A 7939-nucleotide genomic window follows, 5' to 3' on the forward strand; every position below is an offset into this window, starting at 1 on the left:
CATTGGTTTGTATCTCTGTTTTGGTACCAGTACCATACTGTTTTGGTTACTGTAGCCTTGTAGTATAGTTTGAAGTCAGGTAGCATGATGCCTCCAGCTTTGTTCTTTTGGCTTAGCATTGTCTTGGCAATGTGGGCTCTTTTTTGGTTCCATATGAATTTTAAAGTAGTTTTTTCCAATTCTGTGAAGAAAGTCATTGGTAGCTTGATGAGGATGGCATTGAATCTATAAATTACCTTGGGCAGTATGGCAAAAAGGTAAGATTTAAAGAGACAAGTCTGAGGTTACAAAGTAAGTGAGTCATGGACAAGATGTAAATCCTGCTCTCTCTTATCCCAAACTCTGAGCTTGTGCTCACTCTGCAGACATGGGATGCTGTGCTTTTTAAACTAGGACAACTCTTAGGAAACCAATGGCAGTTTTGTCTTTGATGATTATTCTGCCCTTATAGTTCCTTCTGGCCAGTTCTGGGTGCTGTTGTCAGGCAGAAGGTTTAACACATTTACCCAGACACACACACATGCACATGTATACACATGTACACATGCCCACACACACGTGTACACAGGCATATGTACCCAGCTTTATTTTGCATGGGCTCATGACCTGCATAACCCATCATGAGCTCCAGGATCTCATATTTCCCACTGGATACTGGCCGTGTTCACACGTTTCACTCATTGTCTAGACCAATCAGATCCTAGCTCTCAGCTCACTGTCTAGACCAATCAGATCCTAGCTCTCAGCTCACTGTCTAGACCAATCGGACCCTAGCTCTCAGCTCATTGTCTGGACCTATCAGACCCTAGCTGTCAGCACTGGGGAGTGACCTTCAGGTGGTGGTTGTGGGCATTTAGAAATAAGGTGATTTTTAAGTTTAGGTATCCTGGCCCCAAAGTATACTCATATGTGTCAGATCAGGTTCCAGCTGCTCCTGGTAAAAGACTGTCTAAGGTTTCCTTGAAGACTCACAGGCACCCCCACACACGTGCACACAGGCCCACACACTTTTACACGTTCTTTTCATTCAACTGCCATAGGCAGCGAAATTGGGTGCAGAAAAAAAATCTGGCTTCCTTTTTTAAAATTGGCAATAATGAACTCAGGATGTCCTTAATTAGCATTACATGAATATGGATCACTTTTACTTTATTTGGAAGTTAATATTTTCAGCAGTTGTCTGCTAATGGGGAACAAGGAACGAGGCGCATGAGAAGACGCCTACTTCTAAGGACGGGCATCAAAAAGGATCACACAGCCCTCTCATATTGGAGATGAAGCCCCTGAGTTAAACAGTGACTCAGGGCCTACGGCAAGTTGTTTTCCGACAGCTGTGGAGTCTCTTGGAAGGGCCGTGCGTGGCTCTTGCCAGGGTCCGGTTGAAGTGGCACCTCTGCTGGCTTCCTGGGCGGCGGGGGCGATGGGAGCTGATCTGAAGCTGCGGAGAAACCAGCTTCGGCGCTGAACAGGCTGAGAGTGAAGCTTCGAGACGGAGGTCACAGGCTCCATGTGGAACACAGAATGATTAGCTCATAAGAACACAAGGAACACAAATCTTTCAACGTGGAAAAACTCCACACCTACCTTTTCCCCAGAAGTGCAGCCTGCCTGAGACTCTAAAGAGAAGCAAAGGATGCTTGAGAAGAAGCAGCCGGCCTGCCCCAGCTCCCAGCCCCTCTGCAAGCCGCCCAGGTGGGCACCTTCTCCTCGGCAGTGAGAGAGACCAGAGTGACCCAGGGGTGACATCACGACCCTGCCCACATCAGACGTGGCTGAGAGCCTCCCTAGGGACAGGGGTCCACAGGTTCAGCGCCTCAGCAGCGTGGGAAGGCAGAGTGAGTGATTTGCTAAACAAGAATCCTTATTCTCAGCGCCATCTGGACAGTCGAGGGTGCCATTCCACAGGATTTTTGGTTCTAATTTTTTTTTTTCTGTCAAAAGGTTGCTTTTGTAACAAAGTAAATTCTTGTGATGACGTCAGCTTGTGAGCAGTGCTGCCCCACTGCTGTCCGTGGTCCTGGGCCTGGGGCGAGATGGCCTCCCGTGAACACCAGGGACACCTCCCCTCCTCTTGGAAAATGCGTGTTTCTCTTGCAGTATTGTTCACGGCACCCGAACACAAGCTCTTCTCTGCAGATGAAAGCTTATCATTTCATCCATGTGGAGGCTACTTTTACAGACTTTGCAGCTGCCCTACAAAAGGCTTGAATTTTCACAGCAAGAAAATGGATAATTTCATAAAGCTCAGGCTCCTGTTTCAAGACTGCCTTATAGATGATCTAGGAGCAGGTGCAGCGCTCTCCTCGCCGCCCTGCTGGGGATGGCTCTTCAAGCCTCCTGGCAACTTCAGACTGAACCCGAGGAGGATCAGAGCTGCAGCCGTGCAATCACAGCCTGGCCAGATGTGAGTTAGGAAGTCCTCAGAGCGCTGCCTGCACCCGCTGGGCAGACCTCGGCGGAGAGGGCTCTGTGACTCTTCCCAGTGACATGGGCACCAGGCCGACTGAGAGGAACAAAGGGCACTGTCCCCAGGACAGTTGGAAGCAAATCCAGCCATACCTGTGAGGGAAGAGTGACTCACATGCAAAGTTTGTCTGCGAAACCTTCTGTATCCCCGTATTTTTCATTAAACATAATACAAAGTTTTGTTTGGTGAGTGGTTCCTTCCAATATCCCACTGATCATAGAAGGGGGGAAGCAGGCAGGGGGAGAAGGAAGGGTGTCAAAGGAGCAGCCAGCGTGGCCTGCCTGCTGTGACCGTGGTCACAGGTGTGCCATGGGAGCACCCCACCTGCAGAGAGCATCTCACCCGCAGGGAGCACCCCACCCACAGAGAGCACCTCACCCACAGGGAGCACCCTACCTGTGGAGAGTAACCCGCCTGCAGGGAGCACCCCACCCACAGGGAGCACCCCACCTGCAGGGAGCACCCCACCCACAGGGAGTACCCCACCCACAGAGAGCACCCCACCCACAGGGAGCACCCCACCTGCAGAGAGTAACCCGCCTGCAGGGAGCACCCCACCCACAGGGAGCACCCCACCTGCAGGGAGCACCCCACCCACAGGGAGTACCCCACCCACAGAGAGCACCCCACCCACAGGGAGCACCCCACCTGCAGAGAGTAACCCGCCTGCAGGGAGCACCCCACCCACAGGGAGCACCTCACCTGCAGGGAGCACCCCACCCACAGGGAGCACCTCACCTGCAGGGAGCACCCCACAGGGAGCACCCCACCCACAGAGAGCACCCCACCCACAGAGAGCACTCCACCCACAGAGAGCATCCCACCCACAGAGAGCACCCCATCCACAGGGAGCACCCCACCCACAGAGAGCACCCCACCTGTGGAGAGTAACCCACCTGCAGGGAGCACCCCACCCACAGGGAGCACCTCACCTGCAGGGAGCACCCCACCCACAGGGAGCACCCTACCTGCAGAGAGTAACCCACCTGCAGGGAGCACCTCACCCACAGGGAGCACCCCACCGGCAGGGAGCACCTCACCTGCAGGGAGTACCCCACCCACAGAGAGCATCCCACCCACAGGGAGCACCCCACCCACAGGGAGCACCTCACCTACAGGGTGCCAGGTACATCACACTCCTGGCCACCCTTGGGATACAGGACAAGATTCATCCCCTGGCCCATGCCTGGCCCATGGTGGTCTGACTTCTCCTGATCCCACACATGCAATCTTCCTAATTACTCCACTACCACCTACAGGACAGCCCAGTCCCACCCCCGGCCTCTCTGTTGCTGTTTCCTCTGCTCAATGGCCATTCTGCCTGAGCCTCAGAGTGCCCCCGTGTCCACTGTCCATCTGCGAGATCCTGGGTGATAACTCCTCAGGTCCATCCCCTCAGAGCTTCCTGGATGTGGACTCTGAGGCACGGTGCATACATGTGATTCATTACGGAAGGGAGCTTTGGAACCACTGGGGGGTGTGGGAAGTGAGGCCAGTCAGGCCAGGGGCCACTACAGCCTGGACTGAGGAACTGCCCACCGCAGGCAGGTAGGGCAGGCCTGCCGGGCCTCTGAGAGATGCTAGATCCCCGATCAGGGCTTGGGATAGTTTTCTTCTTATGGTCACATGGTTATCAGTTGATTCTCACAGCCTGACAGGCATCAGTGGCTATTGCCCAATTCTCTTGTAGCGTGAAAGCAGCTACAGACAGTAACCAATGGACATGCAAGAATGTGTTCCAATAAAACTTTATTTAGAAAAACTGGGGGTGAGCCTGATTGGGCCCCACAGGCCTCAGTTTCCTGCCCCTCGATGTGGAATATGCCTCAGAGATTTCCACCAAGGGGCAAGGCAGCCGCGGGCTCACCCCCACTCCCACCTGGCAGGCCTGAGGCACTACCTGTGCCTGCGCCTCTCCGTCAGCTCCTGCGTGCCCCTGCCCAGACACAGTTCTCCTATGCATGGGCCCATTTAGCGCAGGTCCCCTCACACCAATGCTTACTCAAGGACTCGGGGCCTTGAGAGGCAGAGAGGATGTGGGATGAACAAGTGAAAATCTACTTAACAAAGGAGCAAAGAAGGTGGTCTCGCTGTGAGTCGCTTCTCTAAACCAGCTGCAGAAGCTGACCCTAAGAAAGTCCAGTCGAGACGAACTCAGCCAAGAGCGGTGTGGCCTGGAGGTGGGGTCTGGGCACAGGGAAAGGGAAGCCCCTAGCGGACAGGGGACCAGCCTCACTTGGAGAAGCAGCTAGGCTTCTGTCCCAAGCACATCTGTGGATGTGGCCATGGAGCTTGTGTTCCTCCCTCCGAGGAGCCTGGGGAAGGTCCCGGTTTGAGGGATCAATGCTGTTGTTTTGAGCAGCCGCTGACCCCAGGAGTGCAGGGACCACAGGCCTTACATGTGAGATGGTCGATCACACCTTCTAGCAAGCCGAATAAAAGACAGAAAATTAGGACTGGGCTCAGTGGCTTATGTCTGTAATCCCAGCCCTTTGGGAGGCTGAGGCAGGTGGATGCCCTGAGGTCAGGAGTTTGAGACCAGCCTGGCCAACATAGTGAAACCCCATCTCTACTAAAAACACAAAATTTAGCCAGGTGTGGTGGTGCATGCCTGTAGTCCCAGGTACTTGAGAGGCTGAGAATTGCTCAAACCCAGGAGGCAGAGGTTGCCGTGAGCCGAGATTTTGCCACGGCACTCCAGCCTGGGTGACAGAGTGAGAATCCATCTCAAAACAACAACAATAACAAGACAGAAAAATGGAACACAGAGCAGAGGAGAAGACACAGAGGCCAAGGTTGGATTGAGGGAGAGATTGCCATGATGTGGTCACCAGCCAGGGAACACTTGAAGCCACCAGCAGCTGGAGGAGGCAGGGAGGGGCTTCCTTAGTGCCTGCAGAAGGAGCCATGCCAGCATCTTGATTGCAGACTTCTGGCCTTCAGAACTGTGAGAAAATAACTTGCTGTTGGTTGAGTCCCCCAGTGTGTGGAAATGTGAGCCAGCAGCCCCAGACAAGTCATGCAGAGGCTCCAGGCATCAGCTGTCCTCTGATGGCCTCGTCACCAGCTTCTGGGCTTCTAGTGAAAGCAAGCAGCTCAACCCAGAGGGAGGCTCCCACGCTGTGCAGAGAGCAATTCTTGTGTGTGGATCCACTCCAGAGCTGTGCTGGAGGCACCAGTAGCCGTCACTGGCCACCGTCCATATATGCCGTGTCAGGTGGAAACATCACCCACTGATCCTTCAGCCTGGAGATAATAAGCATTTTTCTACTTCCATTTCACTTTTCTTTTTTGGGCTTACTGATAACCTATGCAAATCAATTTGCAACTGTTTTTTGTTTGTTTGTTTGTTTGTTTGTAGGTGTTTGTAAGTCTATCCCTGCTGGAGGTTGGAGAAAGAATTACACTAGAAAAACTCTAGCTACACACTTGAAAATAACCTTTTGATCCTGAAATGCGGTTAAAGAACCAGAGTGGAGTGACCCCACTGATCCTGTATCTTGGAGGGGGAAAAATGAAGCTTCGGTGCCCATCTCCATCCCATGGGTAAATGATACAGAGCTATTTCTGAGACAAAGGACGGTAGTAAGTCATGCGGCTGACATCTGTAAATACTGCTGAGGGTACTTTTCTGAATTGTGTATTTCCAAATGGGCACAAGGAAACTCAATTCCCCCACAGGTCAGTGCTGGGCACCCCTGCAGCGCAGACACCCTGTGGCTCTTGGCGACCAACAACTTCCATTTCCTGTGCCCACGCGGAGAGCACAATCCATCTTTGGGTTCCTCGGCAGAAAGACTAACAAGATCTCCTCTTCCTGTATTCACAATGATTGCTGCTCGCATTGGGAAATAGAGACGAGGCGGCGGTGCTTGCTGTCTCTCTCTCCGATGTTTGCTTTCTTATTGCACTTGAGTGTCTTCCGCATCTGTATTGCTGCTTCTTCAGGGCTCTGAGGACTTGCAGGCAAGGACTAGCCATTCCTCGGATTTTAGTATCTAGAACGTGGTGCACATTCATTTCATTGAACAGACGTTTACGAAGTGTCTAAGACTTTGTTGATTCATTTACCAAGTGTTTATTATCACCTACGATGTGTCAGGCACTGCTCTAGGGTTGCAGCTTGGTATAGAAAGCACATCCTGGCTGGACGTGGTGGCTCACACTTGGAATCCCAGCATTTTAGGAGACCAAGGAGGGTGGATCACCTGAGGTCAGGAGTTTGAGACCAGCCTGACGAACATGATGAAACCCTGTCTCTAATAAAAACACAAAAATAAGCTGGGCCTAGTGGCGGACACCTGTAGTCTCAGCTACTCTGGAGGCTGAGGCAGGAGAATCACTTGAACCCTGGAGGCAGAGGCTGCAGTTAGCCAAGATCGTGCCATTACACTGCAGCCTGGGTGGAAAGAGCAAAACTCCATCAAAAAAGAAAAAAAACCGTGTCCTTTCTCTTTCTTGAACATTCCATGAACATCTCCCGCTGCCAGGGCCTTTGCACGCTTCTCCCCAGAGGCAGCAGTGGCCACTGCCTCACTTTTTTCCTAGCTGCTCATAGTGACAGCAAGGAAGACTCTGAGTCTGGAATTTCTAACATGCCTATTTTGCTCCCTTTTCCTCAATAGGAGGCATCCTTGAAGAAGCACTAAAGGGCTAGATGTAGGGTAAAAAGGGGTGAGTGCCTTAACAAGACAGGACTGCAGGTCTGGACCTGCTCCCAGATGCATGGTAATACCTTCTTTGTGATGGGGCATTAAGTTATTTGATTCACAAATGCATGGCCTTGTTCTCATTGTGACCTAGAAAAGTTTGTAGATTCTGCCGGGGCTCAGAGTCACACAGTGGAGGTAGATTTGTGCCTGTTTAACACATCCGGGTGTACGTCCTCATGACTCCTTCTGTCTCCAACCTAGGATTTTGATTGTAGGGTTGAGGATAGTAGGCAGAGTAGAATCCCCCAATCCACCCTTGCTTGCCATATCTGCGTTAGCTTCTTATAGCTGCTGCCACAAATCACCACAAGTGTAGTGGCTTAAAACAACACAAATGCGTTATCTTACTGTTCTGGACAGCAGGCGTCCAGCTCGGGTCTCACTGGGCTAACATCAAGGTGTCATCAGGGCTGTGATTGGAGGTTCTGGAGGGGAATTTGCTTCTCTGCCTTTTCTAGCTACTGGAGGCTGCCTGTGTTCCTTGCCCCAAGGCCCCTCCTGTCAGCAAAGTCAGTGATGTTGGGCACACTCTTTCTTCTGAAGCCATTTGTCTGGTTCTTTGGGCTGGGAACAGTTCTTAGTTTGGAAGGATCTTTGTGATTCCTTAGGGCCCATCTGAATTATCCAGGGTAATCTCTCCATCTCAAGATTCTTAATCTCAAGCACATTTGCGAAGTCCCTTTGCCATATGAGGTGGCATTCACAGGCTTTGGTGATTAGGACATGGGCACCATGGGGGCACATGTTCTGCCCACCCTAC

The sequence above is a fragment of the Mandrillus leucophaeus genome, unplaced genomic scaffold (genome assembly GCF_000951045.1).
Source record: "Mandrillus leucophaeus isolate KB7577 unplaced genomic scaffold, Mleu.le_1.0 Scaffold1384, whole genome shotgun sequence".
Lineage (NCBI taxonomy): Eukaryota > Metazoa > Chordata > Mammalia > Primates > Cercopithecidae > Mandrillus > Mandrillus leucophaeus.